We start from the raw sequence: 17138 nt of genomic DNA on the forward strand, positions 1-17138 counted from the left end.
TATTTTATTCTAACGTAGTCAAGGTCATCACTAACCAAAATGATCCAATCGAGCCCATAAGTCTCATGGTCAGATCAAGGAAGAGTCTTGCACTTGGATCATAGAGTCCAATGCTTTTTCCTCATCAAGAGGCACATCCGTTGATTCTTTTCCATAGAACAAGGGTTATTCAGGATTTACTTCAACTATCGTAACTTAACAGATTAAGTCTTTGTTTAGGGATCCATCATCAGTCTAGCCTAACCCCATCCAATCCCATGGGTTAGTCAACCGCCCAACCACTGTAGTGATAGAATCCATTTAGAAATTTGGTTATGTTTTGCCCCGGTACCAGGGAAAAGAGTTCCCATGCCCCCTAGCTGGCGCTTCAAGCAAACTTCAAGATAGTCACACCACTTACACACCCAATATGAAATTGCCTGTTTCACAAATTCAACTGTCTTTAAAACAATCTTTTAATGAAACCATAATATCATTGATCATAATCCTCCAAAATATCTAGCTTGAATTCTAATTTCTAATCATTCTTTCATTAGTGTACCTATAGCATCATTGGCAACCAGAACGCTCACCACCTGTTCACTTAGGGGCCTTTTTAACTGTTCCTAGCTTATAGTACCCGGCAATATGATCACATAAGAAAATCCAGATGGACTTTCCATTGAAAGCAAGATCAACCAACAGATCCATATAAAAGAGCCATGGACTCATCCGTTGAGGACCAGCAAGGACAATCAACCAGATTCATGCCCGAGTTCAGAAAACAACTCTAACACCTTGTTCCATTTTTCTTCCCCGATGCACGCGTGGGTATATTTGGTGACCCAAAGCGCGAGCACCGTATGGTCAGCACCCTCTAGGCTCCTTCGCAGGTCACCTAGCGCTTCACTCATAGACCGCTTCCTTGGTTCCTCATCCACCATACTTACTGAAAGCTCACCATTTAAATAATCGAACCGAGGCTGGTCAAGACCTCGGCCGACCTTGCTACGCGAGATGTCCTCCATTGACTCTCCGTCAGCTGTTGCAACTTTATCACTTAGGTCTCCATGACCTCATCACAAGATAGTCTCCACCCATGACCTCATCACAAGATGGTCGAAATGCTTTCCCAGCATTCTTGACATAAAATATTCATTTAAAAACAGGTTTCATAAATACAGTTTCTAACGAACTCTCATCTTTCCACATTGTTCCACATCATTTCTCGTTATTCCACATTCTTCCACATCAATTCACATTGCTTATTCCACATCCAGTCATATGTATTCCCATCGTCCTTCATCCATTCTCATCCAATCACATCATATTACATCTCATCACATCTATCATGATCACATCACATCACAACATATCCACATTGCATCTCATCCAGTCATATCACATCACATCCATCTACATTCATTCGGATCCACATCACATCCACATATCATCACATCACGTTCACATCTATTTACATTACTTTAAGTCCATTCACATCTGCCCAAGTCCACATCACATCACATCTCATCTATCCACATCATATCTCATCCATTCATATCTAACCAGATCCACATCACATCACATCCATTACATCACATTCACACCTTACCACATCTCATCACATCCATCACACCCATTCACATCCCACATTCATTCACATGCATATCTATCACATCACATCTCATTCTCATCTATTTACATCACATCACATCTCATTCTCATCTATTTACATCACATCACATCCTTTCACATCTCATTCCCATCCATTTACATCATATCATATCCTTTCACATATCATTACATCTTATTCACATCTCATCACATCCACATCCACATCCATTTACATCTCATCCACATCTCATCACATGCACATCCACATCCATTTACATCACATCACATCTCATCACATCCACTCACATCTTATCACATCGCATTCACATCTTATTACATCGCATTCACATATTATTCACATAGCATTCACATTTAGTACCATTTTCTACTTTCGATACCGATAGGACTTTTCTAAGTTTCTGCCAATTGCTTAGCCTAGTTAAAGGTACTTTTTCTCGATGGATATTTTCATATTCTTTCTTAAATTTCTCAAGTGAAATATATTCAATATTCTTCTTTTGAGTAAAAGATTCATGGGATTTACAAAAATCAATTCTACCCATATTTCTCAATAAAATTAATAATGCTCAAAATTTCACTTTTGATAAATACTCAAAATTTGAATTATGCCAAAAAATTTTCTTTTACCATTTAATTACTTGGATCTCAATTATCATGGAAATTCCTCTTTTTGCATAAAAATAAATTTACCAAAAATTTCTCTTTTTGCATAAAAATAAATTTATCAAAAAATCCTCTTTTACCATTTAATTACTTGGATCTCAAATATCATGAGAATTTTCCAAATTGATAGGATAATCTATTTCTCATTTAGAATCAATCAAAGTAGTTTTTAACTACTTATAAATAATCTAAAAGAAATAACCATTATTTTGTTAACACAAAATCATAAAAATACCATTTTCTTAATCTCTAGCTTATTAAGCCTAGAGTTTAGCTCTTTGAATTAAGAGACTATCATTGAGAAGCATCCTTTTTCAAGGGATTTAGCCATAAAGATGGCTATTCTTTTAGAGAGAGAGATTTACTTAAAAAAGCATTACAAATAAGCATAAAGATTAACTTTCTCTTAATTAAGTGTTAAGACTTTAAGGGAAAGCTTGATTTGAATTAAAACAATTATTTAGAAAGCTTCTCAAGCTTGAGAGGGGTTGAGAAGAAGAAAGTCATTGAGATAAATTAGAAAAAAACCATAAAATTTGATTTTACCTCCAAGTTTGGCTTGATTCTCTATTAGCAGTGAAGTCCCCCGACCAATCACTTGGTCCACCAAGAGGAGAAGAGCAACTCCAAGAGTTGTTGTAGAGAGAGAGAGCTCCGAGCTCCCAAGAGAGAGGAAAATTTAAAGGATAATAGAAAATATGATTATTTTAATATAATACTGGCATAGTATAGCTCCAATATTCAATTACAAATGACTAAGGTTCTATTTAGTGAGGGAGGCCACTAACCAAGTCCAATTGGATTCTAGAATTTTCTAGGTTCAGTTTGACTCAGTTTGAACAAGATTTGGACCAGTTTGGCTCCCTTTTTTATTTGGTTTGATCCAAGAGAGAGGAGAGATAAAATATCATAATTTTTTTGAATTAAAAACCCTTCCACACATGTGAAAGAGGCGCCTACCTCAAGAGTCCCCCTTTCCTTACCAAGGTGTCCAAAATGCATCATTATTCTAAAATATCTCTTTTTTTAGTAATATCTCATAATTTATAACTTATAAACCTTGTTCAGTAAGCTCTTCATCTTATGTGAGCATTTACTCATTTTTGGGTATTTTCTTTTATTCTTTGGATTTATCTCATCCCAACACTTGGATTAATCCAATTGGAACCTTAATTGGACATTGGCCCATTGGAACCTTATTGAACCATAATCCAAAAATTTCTGAAAATGTAGACCCTTAGGCTAAGGTCCCTTATACTATTTTCAATTAATTCCTAATGCACATCAAAAAGTTCATTTTGAACTTATGTTTCAGGGGAAACCATTTAGACACTAGGAGGATTTTTATATCCAAACATATCTTAATTTTGGATTATCTCTCTCTAGGCCAAAGCAGAGTAAAACAAGATCTTTCTTCTATTTCAGAGAGGGGAATAATTACAAGAACAGAAGGGGAGGTTCTTACACCTTTACACCTCAAAAGCTAGAGGGAGGAATCTTACATCCTACCCCACTTAAAAAACGCGAGATGTCCTCGTCTCGCAGGTGGAGTATAATCTCTTTCATCTTCTTTCTCTTCAATGACTTCCAGCGTTACTGCCTTGGAAGTGGACGGTCGATTTGGGAACATCTCTCTTTGACTTTCTCTATTTTGAGGCGGAGGTCTTACATTGCTTTGGATTGAAACTGAGGGTTGGTTAGAGGGTCTACATCTGGTATTTCCCTAATTTTGACGAAAAGGAACCTGATTACTCTCCCTGACTTCCCTACCGTGAAGACCTTGATCCAAAAGGAGTTGGGCAATCCATACTTTGATGTCCAAATCCTTGACATATATAGCATTTCACTTCTTTGTTCAAGGGTGGAACTTCTGGAGTTGAATTCCAGGTGATTGCAATCTGGGAAAAAGACATTTCTTCCATTCTAGAACTTCCCATATCCTAAGTTTGACCTTGTTGTCCCTTAGGTGGTGGAAAGTTGGAATCACCTTCCGGAGCTAGAAATCTTTTAAAAGATGATGGTACTGGACCTTGACATCAAAGGCCTTGGCAAAATCCTTCGTCATCCGCACTGCTTTGGTCATAGAAACTGGCTTGGCATTCTTCACTAGGATATTGAAAGGTTTATTCTGAACCTGACCATGAGCTGTTCTTCATCCAACGGTGGCGAGTACTTGAGGAGGAGAGCGAACGCTTGGTGATACACTTCAATAGTTCTGCTCCCCTAGGTTAACTCTAAGAATTCATTCATCCTGGTTTCCAAAAAACCAAGAGGACAAAATCTCTTCCTTAGGTAAATCTTGAGATCATTCCATGTCTGGGTGTTCATCGAGTTGGGGATTAACATTTCTATCACGATGACCTCGATCCATGATCCTATCAATATGAAAATTCTTGTTAAGTCCCTTTTTTCCAAATTAACCAAGACACTCAGGTGAAAAGACCACTTTATTTATAATTCAAATCCGACTTTAGATCCAACTGATTATGGGGTTCTTTAAATTGGTCAACCCCCCACAGAATCCTAGGATAAAGATCCTTTCTACAAGAAGAACATACATAACTCATTACCAGAGAATAATTCATTTATATTCTTATCACAATAATGGTCCATCAAATCGAAAATTCCATCTGAGCATTCCTCCATGATGGGAATTTCAGTTATGCATGTTCTCAATTTGTCATTCCTTAATTAGATCCACTGGGTCAAAGGTCAAATAGCAACAATCTGTCAGCACAATCCACTAATCTCATAGTGATTTGCTGAAGTCATAATCGTCATTCCAGTTACTAACATCATCACTGGGATTCGTCCCATTCATCCTCATTGTGGCTTTGTTCAACTTATATTCTTTCAACCAGAATTCAAAAATCATATCAACCAGCATTCGAATTCATCCTCAGGATAGCATTTTTGCTTATAATTTCAAGGTCTTAGATTTACTCATATATATTGTCAATAAAGAGTGCAGTTATACCCACGGTGTATACGGGTAGTCACGGTCCATACAATTGTACTACTTCCATTTGAAGAGCCAACTTCCAATTTATGAATCTTCATTCTGAATATCAATTTGTATGAATTTCATCACAATTACAATCTTTTACTGGTACATAAATTTTTGACATTTCTTACTTCCGGTTGATCCACTTTAGCCAATTCGCTCTAATACCAGTTGAAAGATCCCTGTCCCCTCCGTGCAACAAATTCTGGGGTACTAGCAGCGAAAGTAGCACTTCTTGCGCAGGAGGGCGGAAGAGCTTCTCACTCAGGGCCTCGCCCATGGATATCCAGACAAGAGACTAATCCCTCAGTTCTTCCAAAATCGAACCCGAAAAAACTTCCGTCGCCCAGCAGACATAGGCGATTCCTCCACGATATTTTATTCTAACATAGTCAAGGTCATCACTAACAAAACTGATCTGACCGAACCCATAAGTCTCATGGTCAGATCAAGGAAGAGTCTTGCACTTGGATCATAGAGTCCAACGCTTTTTTCCTCATCAAGAGGCACAGCCATTGATTCTTTTTCATAAAACAAGGGTTATCCGGGATTTACTTCAACTATCGTAACTTAACAGAATTGAGTCTCATTTTAGGGATCCATAAGTCCAGCATAATCCCATCCATTTCCATGGGTTAGCCAACAAACCATTGTAGTGATAGGATTCATTTAGAAATTTGGTTATGTTTTGCCCCGGGTACCAGGGACGAGAAAAGAGTTCCCAGGCCCCCTAGCCAGCGCTTCAAGCAAACTTCAAGATAGTCACACCACTTACACTTCCAATATCAAATTGCATGTTTCACAGATTCAGCTGTCTTTAAAACAATCTTTTAATGAAACCATAGTATCACTGATCATAATCCTCTAAAATATCTAACTTGAATTCTAATTTCTAATCATTCCTTCATCGGTGTATCTATAGCATCATTGGCAACCAGAACGCTCACCACCTGTTCACTCAGAGGCCTTTTCAATAGTTCATACCTCATAGTACCCGGCAATATGATCACATGCATATTGGGTAAAATGCACAAAAATGCATTCCCAAGAGATGGATCAACAAGGACTATCTGGAAATTACAGCTTGTACACAACAATGTGTGGTCATATGCGGACACCATCGATTGGGACACATGAATACTTTGTAGTCTTTATCAATGACTACTCCAGATTTGCTTGGGTATATCCCTTGAAGGCAACACAAAATCAAACAAGTTACAAAGTGCAGTCCCTCCGTAGGGGGCCAGGGGGAGGAACCGGACTCTATGTTCACATACCCTGTGTAGTGTTGTCTTGTTCTACGTGCTCTCTTAATTGTTGTTACCATGTGTTGGTGGAACAATAGAGAGCAGATGGTAGGAAACATGGGCACTTATCGCTCGAGATGGTCTCTCCGTTGAAGATCAACAAGATCAACCAAGATCAACAAGATCAACAAGATCAACCAACAGATCCATATAAAAGATCCATGGACTCATCCGTTGAGGACCAACAAGGACAATCAACCAGATCCATGCCCGAGTTCAGAAAACAACTCTAACACCTTGTTCCATTTTTCTTCCCTAACGCACGCGTGGGTATCTTCGTATACACATCTTATCACATCCACATCTACATCCATTTACATCACATCACATCTCATCCACATCCACATCCATTTACATCACATCACATCTCATCCACATCTCATCACATCCACATCCACATCCATTTACATCTCATCACATCCACATCCATTTACATCACATCACATCTCATCCACATCTCATCACATCCACATCCATTTACATTACATCACATCTCGTCCACATCTCATCACATCCACTCACATCTTATCACATCGCATTCACATCTTATCACATCGCATTCACATTTAGTACCGTTTTCTACTTTCGATACCGATAGAACTTTTCTAAGTTTCTGCCAATTGCTTAGCCTAGTTAAAGGTACTTTTTCTCGATGGATATTTTCATATTCTTTCTCAAATTTCTGAAGTGAAATATATTCAATATTCTTCTTTTGAGTAAAAGATTCATGGGATTTACAAAAATCAATTTTACCCATATTTTCCAATAAAATTAATAATGCTCAAAATTCCACTTTTGATAAATACTCATAATTTGAATTATGCCAAAAATTTCTCTTTTACCATTTAATTACTTGGATCTCAATTATCATGGGAATTCCTCTTTTTGCATAAAAATAAATTTACCAAAAATTTCTCTTTTTGCATAAAAATAAATTTATCAAAAATTCATCTTTTACCATTTAATTACTTGGATCTCAAATATCATGGAAATTCCTCTTTTTGTATAAAAATAAATTTACCAAAATTTACTCTTTTCTCATAATCAATTAATTATGCATAATTACCAAAAAAATATTTCTCATGAATATGATGAAAATCATTCTTTTTGCATAGGATGTCCAATCCTAGAATATAGCAGGAAGTCCTCTTTTAGCATCATGCATAAAAATAAGATATGTATTATTTTCTAAAAATTTTATCATAACTTTGCTGCTATTACTGATAATTCTTAATTTTTTCTAAAGAATAAAAGCTTGTAATGAAAATATGATATTAGTTCCTCTTTTATGCTTAAAATCAAACTATGAATTTAAATCATAATTTTAACCATAATCATAAACTTAAATATGATTATCCCACTAGATTAAGCTAATTCCATTATTTCTCTTTTTCCAAATTAATAGGATAATCTATTTCTCATTTAGAATCGATCAAAGTAGTTTTTAACTACTTATAAATAATCTAAAAGAAATAACCATTATTTTGTTAACACAAAATCATAAAAATACCATTTTCTTAATCTCTAGCTTATCAAGCCTAGAGTTTAGCTTTGAATTAAGAGACTATCATTGAGAAGCATCCTTTTTCAAGGGATTTAGCCATAAAGATGGCCATTAAGACTTTAAGGAAAAGCTTGATTTGAATTTTAAAAATTATTTAGAAAGCTTCTCAAGCTTGAGAGGGGTTGAGAAGAAGAAAGTCATTGAGATAAATTGGAAAAAAACCATAAAATTTGATTTTACCTTCAAATTTGGCTTGATTCTCTATTAGCAGTGAAGCCCCCGACCAATCAATTGGTCCACCAAGAGGAGAAGAGACTCCAAGAGTTGTTGGAGAGAGAGAGAGAGAGAGCTCCAAGCTCCCAAGAGAGAGGAAAATTTAAAAGATAATTAAAAAATATGATTATTTTAATATAATAATGGCTTAGTATAGCTACAAATGATTGAGGGTCTATTTATAGGTGAGGGAGGCCACTAACCGAGTCCAACTGGGTTCAAAATTTTCCAGGTTCAATTTGACTCAATTTGGACAAGATTTGGACCAGTTTGGCTCCCTCTTTGATTTGGTTTGATCCAAGAGAGAGAAGAGATAAAAATATCACAATTTTTTTGAATTAAAAACCCTTCTACACATGTGAAAGAGGCACCTACCTCAAGAGTCCCCATTTCCTTACCAAGGTGTCAAAAATGCATCATCATTCTAAAATATCTCATTTTTTAGTAATATCTCATAATTTATAACTAATAACCTTGTTCTCAGTTAGCTCTTCATCTTATGTGAGCATTTACTCATTTTTGGGTATTTTCTTTTATTCTTTGGATTTATCTCATCCCAACACTTGGATTAATCCAATTGGCCCGTTGGAACCTTAATTGAACCATAATCCAAAAATTTCTGAAAATGTAGACCCTTAGGCTAAGGTCCCTTATACTATTTTCAATTAATTCCTAATGCACATTAGAAAGTTCATTTTGAACTTCTGTTTCAGGGGAAACCATTTTAGACACTAGGAGGATTTTTATATCCAAAGATATCTCAATTTTAGATTATCTCTCTCTAGATATTTTCTCTCTCTAGGCCAAAACAGGGTAAAACAAGATCTTTCTTCTATTTCAAAGAGGGAAATAATTACAAGAAGGGGAGGTTCTTACATCTTTACACCTTTACACCTCAAAAGCTAGAGAGAGGAATCTTACAGTTTTTGCCTCTAAACCAATTTCCAAGGATACCTCGCACCAACCATTCATTTCATAATTTTTGGATTATTTTATGAATGAGTTACCCTCTAGATTACCTATAATTCTAGACCGGAAGACCATAGGATAGACATTATTCCTGCTGGTATTATTTCTCCTTGTAGGGCTTATAGAGTCAATTTTCGAGAGCAAAAAGAGATCCAATATAAAAGATGAGAAACTTACTAGGCCTAGTAGTTCACCATATGGAGGACATGTTCTTCTTGTCAAAAAGAAGAATGGAAAGTTTCGCATGTGTTTTGACTACCGAGCTTTAAATAAGAACACTGCCAATAATAGATATCATGTTCCACATGTGGATCATCTCTTAGATAAGTTGAGAGGAGCCAAATATTTTCAAAGATTGACCTTAATTCCAACTATCATTAAGTCAGAATGGCTGAAGAAATGTTTATAAGACTTCTTTTCGTACACGAATGGGTCATTCTGAGTTTTTAGTAATGCCATATGAAACTAATGCAATGCCTACATTTAGTTGTATAATGAACCATATAATCCTAAAGCACCAAAATTTTGTAGTTGTTTTCTTTGATGACATCTTAGTCTTTAGCAAAGATGAAGATGAGCACAATAAACATCTAAAAATCGTATTCAATCTTTTAAAACAAAATCACCTCTATATCAATCTGGACAAGAGTGAATTATTTCAAAAAGAAATTGAATACCTTAGAATATTGTGTCTATCGAAGGAATTCGAGTCGATCCCAAAAAGATAGAGACCATTAGATCATGACCTAGACCAAAGGATTCATAAACTAAGATCTTTCCTTGGTTTATGTTCCTACTGTAGGAGTGAACTTAAATACAGTACCTATGATAAAGAATTAATTGTCATTGTTCATGCATTAAAGATTTGGAAACATTATCTTATGGGTTCTGAGTTTATCATAATAACAACTGATCAACAAATTATTAAACACTCAACCATTAATATCAGAGACATATTAAGTGGGATTTTTTTATTCAAAATTTTCATCCTCCTATCCAATACACCCCTGGATATGAAAATGTTGTGGTTGATGCTTTGAGTAAAAGACCTACCATTAATAACATATCTGCTATTGAAGGATAACATGAAGGAAACATATGATAATGATTTTGATTTTTCTGATGCATACGATAAATTGAAAGATAATGATTGGTTACCACATTCTGATTATTCTTTTAATGATGGTTTTCTTTTCTATTAAAAGAGATTATGCATTATTGAACCATTTAGGTAAACTATTATTGAAGAATCTCATCAACCTCATTTTGTTAGTCATAGAGGAGCATCATCTACTTTGCAAATAGTTGCCAAAGATTTCTTTTGGCCTACTATGCACAAAGATGCTGCTAAGTTTATTTCTAAATATGTTGTTTGCCAAAAGATTAAGAGTCATGAAGGAAAGAAGTTTGGTTTACTTATGCCTTTGCCTATTCCTAAAACGAACCATAGGAACAAATAAGTATGGATTTTATAACTGGAATTCCTTTGACTTCTAATAAAAATGATATGATTTGGACTATAATCAATAGATTTAGCAAGCATACTTATTTTATTGCTTGTAAAAAGACATTGGTTGCATATCAAGCTACACATATGTTCATTAAACAAGCGTTTGTACATCATGGTTTACCAAAGATTATTGTTTTAGATAGAGATAGAAAGTTTTATACTGATTTCTAAACTACATTGTTTGATAATCTTGGTACAAAACTTGATTTCTCTACTACTTTTCACCCTGAATCTAATGGACAAACTGAAGTAACAAGTAGCACAATACTTGATTTACTTAGATCTTATGTCTCACCTCAGCCTAAGCAGTGGGATAGATATTTGCATATTTTACAATTTTCATATAATAATTGTCCTCACTCTACTAAGAAAGCACCATTTCAGATAGTCTATGGTAAGGCTTTGCCTACTCCTATACGACTAGACTTTCGCATTCTATAGAGGCTGCAGATTTCTTTGTTAAAGACTTTGACCAAATGAAGGCAATGATCTACTTCTTCGTATTAAGAAAAGGAGACTAAAATCTTTAGAGACCAACCTTGTAGTTAAGTTAGCTCGTAGATTTTATGGACCTTTCAATATAATAGCAAAGAGCAATGATAATGCATATAAGTTGGAGCTACCTTCTACTTGGCATATTCATATAAATATGGGTGAGTGGTACAAGGGCTACACTTATCTAGGATAAATTCAACCCAATCTTGTGTCGACGATGATCTCTACTCTATTTTTTATCTATCTCATTTATTTAATTTGGTTTATTAAGGTTTATGCTTTTAATTTGTAAAAATATATGTTATGCTTTAATTTTGGTATTGAGAAATTAGAGTTTATTCTTCAAGGGTCTTAAAGGTCCTAATAGTGGTATCAAAGCTTTGGGGACCACTCAAGGAGAAGAAGTTTTGAAGAAAATTTTAAAAATCAAGGTTTACGCAATTTATTTGGTGCAAAGAAGGCCAAGGTTTGATTTTCGGGAATTATTAAAGCTTCAACAAATCAAAGGAGAACTATCATGGGAAAAAGAAAGGTCTACAAAAGCCTGACAAGCAAGGGTACAAGAGCTTGGACACAAAGAGGGGAGCTCACCAAAAATCCAAAGGGTAAAGAGAAGAAAGACATAAAAACCTTTGAGCAAAGGTTGGAAAGTTTATGGGAATGTTATGGGCCATTGGATGAAGAATAAGATCAAGGGCTAGAGATTAAGGCCACCTTTTTCAAAAACCACCATTGTTTAAACATTAAACAGAAACCACTCTTCCTCTTGCACAAAACCACCTTCCTCAATCTTTAACCCCTCAAAGATCAAGCAGTATGGATGAAATCAGCAGGCCAAGAGCTTCATCTCCCTAATCTCTGAATTGCTAAGGCTATCACATTGACAAATTTCATATTCAAGGACTCCAAATTTTTTCCCATTTCATCGTTTATTTTTTCTCCCTACATGCTTCTTGCCTCTCGCTCTTCGTATGCATGCTACCGCTTCTTGTCTTCTCACTGCTTTGCCCATGTGCGTTGTACTAGCCGTTTTACTCCTTTTTTTATTTTTTACAAAAGCTTTAGTGTTAAAGCTACAATGCAGGCAGCGAGAGAAGAGAGAGCTAGGATCTGACGTAAGATCGAATATCATTGCATGGTAACGGGCTGTGGGTACATGGCCGACGGCACTCAAGTGGGTGTAGTGGCGTGCGTGGGCAGCGTACGTCGCACATGGAGGGAGTCTAATTGCTTGCATGGCAGAATGGATACACGGTATGGGGAACAGAGGGGAGCAAGATGCCCAAAGTTGGGGCGATTGGGTCGCTAAGGACTTGGATGAAATGAAGAGGGCTTGCGAGAAAGTTGAGGAGGCTCAAGAGAAGAAGAGACTGCAGGCAGACTAGGTAACAAGCAGACTACAGGCAGACTAGGTAACAAGCAGACTGCAGGCAGACTAGGTAACAAGCAGACTACACCCCTCGCTAGTACAACCGTCGGCTCCCATGGTATGTACCAAGGTCTCTGTAGACCTCATAAAGAAGCAGGTGAATTTGTTCTCCTTCTGTAGTATTATTTTGTTTTGTTTTGGTAGGCCCCCTTCCAAAGCTGAACTTGGAAAATGGCTAGATGATGTTCTGCATGAAAGGTAGTGCTTCAGACTTTTTGTTCTGCATGAAAGATAGTGCTTCAGACTTTTTGTCTAGGGAAAGGATTCTTTAACGTCCTTTTCTCTAAAAGATAGGTTGGTTTTTATATTTTCTCCAAAGCTCCTCTATTTATGGGCCCCAAGATGGTTCATGCGATCCCATTTGATCCCCTTTTTTTTATGTCAACCACAATTTAAAAACCACAATTTAAAAAAAGCATGTCTTGTCCGGGTAGAGCTGGTAGGTCTCCCTCCCTGGCTCCATCTGGCTCTGGGGGAGTTGGCAAAATCATTGGGCCCACCTCTGTTTATCCCTAAGGTGGAGGATTCTGGCCGCCAAGCGAACAGTATTTGCATATCATGGAACACTAACAAGTTTCAAAACTCCAAAATCCTTAGAGGTAGATCTTGGGGATATTGGCAAAATTGAATTAGCCCTCAAGTTTGATCCTTTTCCTAGAGCCTGTTTTAAATGTGGGGATCTCGGACACATAGCCAGATTCTGTGAACCTCAATCCAAAAATAATGAGGGAAGATAGTAAGGAGGATATGGACCTTGAGGGAGATAAGGGACTAAATAATACATAAAAGGAAGCTAGCAAGGCCAAAGAGGACAAGGGGAAAGGGGTATAGGCTCCATAAGGGAGTAGGCATACAGAAGAGGGTTGGACTAAAGTGGTTGAAAAACCCAGAGTAAAACCAACCTTAGAACAACCAAAGAATAAGCTAGAAGACTACAAAATAAATCTCCTGAAAAGGGGAAGTGCATAGTTAACTCTCCCGAGAATCCCAGCCACTTAATATATTCTAATCCATTCAGTTGGACAATGAAACTTCTTCCATGGAAAATTTTAACTGGCAAGTAGAAACTGCCGAGAAGATGGGGTCCAGAACCCTGATCCTGATCAAGAAGATAGTCAAGAGGTGGAGATGGTCCCTGATACAACTGTTCATACAACTGTTCAATGATCATTAAGGCTAAGATAAGGGGATGTACATGGAATGTAAAAGGCATTAATGATAAAAAGAAAAATGTAACTTTTTGGAGTCCAGTGAAAGAGTGGAAGTTGTCCTTGTTGGCCATCCACGAGCATAACCTTTTTGGGGAAAAGGGAATAGAAGGGAGAGATTTAAGTATTGGGTAGTGTATTATGGGGGTACTGATAAAGGATATAGTGGGGTTATGACCATCATAAAGGAATCCATGAAGCCCTACCTTATTGCTAACCATCCCAATAGTATAGCGCTAGAATTCCAGGTTGGTGGAGAGAGATTTTGGGTTATTAATATCTATGGAGCTCATAATTACAAAGAAAGGGGAAGGATATGGGACTGGCTTTGTGGGCTTAACATGCAATGTCCCAAGATTCTTATGGGGGATTTTAATATGGTAGAGACTCTAGCTGATAGATGTGGAGGAAGCACCATTCTAATGGGGCAAGAGAAAAAGAAATGGGGGGAACTTAGTGGAAAGTTGGGAGATGGTTAGAGTCTTGGGGAATGGAGATATGATCTGGGACACGCATACTTTAGCTTACAATATTTCGGCTCTTCTTCCAGGATGGCTATAGTTTTTTTAGTCAAGCCGTTTGTGTGCCTCATACCTTAGAGATTAGGATATATAATTCTTCTACTGCCATTTTCCAACGAGGAAATTAAGGATAAACAACTCCTTATTGAAAGATGAACTGTTCATAAAATGTACTGAAGAAGCTATTAGTAGACTAAGGAGAAGAGGCATTGGGGAAGGAGCCTGGATGGCTTTTGCTATTGAAATGCAAGATGTCATAAGGAGAATAGGAAAATTAAGAGCTTATGAGAGGAAAGAGAAGAGGAAAAGGTGGAGTGATCAACTAGAAGCACTTCAAAGGAAAAGACAACTGGGGAAACTCTCAGATGAAGAAATCATCCTATACACAAGTTGTCAACAACTGAGCCTCAAAGAAGAGGATGACAAACTAGCAATGTACAGTTTGGGTGCTATCAAAAGGAATGTCTTTTTCTCCAACAAGAGACCTGATAGACATTTATTTAAGCTAACCCTAGAGAGGGACAATAGGGAGATAGTTGGCATTATTAGTGTCACATTCCCGTAACGCCGCTACTACGGGCATTACCACAAGAGGGGACGGCCTCTGGCTCACCACCCAGCCATAGAGGAAGAATGAGGATTGCCCCTCATCCCCCAGGCTATATAGTGTGTGGCCTGCCATCCACACTAGCCTGGCCGCCCATGACTCCGCATGGGCATCCTCTCCCACTGAACCCCGGATATGGCCATCCGGTCTGCCGTCGGTTCACAGGCATTACAGCCTACGTGACATTACCCCCCCCTTAAGAAGTGTTTTCGTCCTCGAAAACAAACTGGGGAAACCTTTTGGAAATTGCACTACGGTGTTCCCAGGTTGCCACTTCCTCATCCCTATCTGTCCATTTAACAAGTACCTCCTGGTACACTCTATGTCGGGTTTGTCTGTCTCGATACCCAAGAATCCTTTCTGGTTCATGTGGTATCTTTGGTGGAGTGATTAATTTCACCAAAATATCTAGAGAAACTACGTTCTCTAACCCGTGAACTGATTTCTTCAGTTTACTAACATGGAAGACAGGATGAACTTTAGAACTCTCCGGTAACTCAAGTTTGTAGGCTACGTCCCCAATTTCTTAAGGACCTTGAAAGGACCGCAATATCTAGGAGAAAGTTTATCACACTTTCCCGTTTTCATGGTTGCTGACTGCGCAGGAACCTTTAAAAATACAAAGTCACCTTCTGCAAAGGTCACTTGTCTGCGTCCTTTATCGACAAATGTTTTAGCGCGATCCTGGCGCTACGAATGCTCTCGCGTGCAGCTTTGAGCATATCATTCATATCTTCAAGGGAATCCTTGACAGATTGAATCTTCTCCTTTTCTAGGCCTACAGCCATCGGAGATCTCGGCTGGAATCCATACATTAACATAACGCCGCTACGGGCATTACCACAAGAGGGGACGGCCTCTGGCTCACCACCCAGCCATAGAGGAAGAATGAGGATTGCCCCTCATCCCCCAGGCTATATAGTGTGTGGCCTGCCGTCCACACTAGCCTGGCCGCCCATGACTCCGCATGGGCGTCCTCTCCCATTGAACCCCGGATATGGCCATCCGGTCTCCGTCGGTCACACAGGCATTACAGCCTACGTGACAATTAGGGATGAAAATGGGTTAGTGATTTAGGATATAGAGGAAGTGGCCACCAGGAAATGGGTAGACTATCTAAGTGCCGCTTTGAGTCTCAAGGAATATGATTCTAGATCAAGATATAGGGTAGAAAGAAACATGCTTAGATTGCTTAAGCAAAGTATAGATGCAGGAGACACCAATTGGCTGGAAAGGAATATAGAACAGGATGAATGCTGGGAAGCTATTACTAAACTGGGCAAGGAAAAGCCTCCAGGGTGGAATGGTCTTTCTGTAGAATTTTTCATCTCATTTTGGCCCTCTATGAAGGATATAATTTGGAAAATGTGCAGCCATGCTTTTAGCTATGGGATTTTGGATAAAGACTTGAAGGAGGGGGTGGTGAAACTCATTCCTAAACAAGTTGTTTGCTGTAGGTTTAATCATTAGAGACCCATTACCCTCTTAACAGTGGTATATAAAATCCTGGCTAAATTCATAGCCTTAAGGATTACCCCAATGATTCATAAGGTGATATCTAGGAAACAACATGGGTTTATAAAGGGCAGATCCACTTATGATAACATTCTGGCTGCAATGGTAGGGAGAGATATAGCTATAAGAACTAATAAAAAATGCATTATGCTTCAGCTAGATTTGGAAAAAGCTTATGATGGGATTCATTGGTCTTATGTGGCAAGAGTCATGGAGAAATTGGGATTTGGCCCCAGGATTGCTTCTTGCATATTCACTCTGTCTCTAGGAGGCTACTCTAGTCTTCTTCTAAATGGTAGGATAGTTGGGGGTGTTTTAATTAGAAGATCTGTTAGACAAGGATGCCCCTTAGCCCCTCTTCTTTTTGCCATTGCCTCCCATCCCCTAATAGTTTCCCTAGAAGAGGCCAATGAGAAAGGCTGGGTTACTAGTCTTAAGTTTAAAAATGGGGAGCAACTCATCACCCAATGTTTTGCTACTCTCTGCTTTTCCTTAGAGCTAATGGGGATAACATGAGAC

This window comes from Cibotium barometz, chromosome 60 (genome assembly GCF_041138505.1).
Source record: "Cibotium barometz isolate CiBa-2024 chromosome 60, ASM4113850v1, whole genome shotgun sequence".
Classification (NCBI taxonomy): Eukaryota; Viridiplantae; Streptophyta; class Polypodiopsida; order Cyatheales; family Cibotiaceae; genus Cibotium; species Cibotium barometz.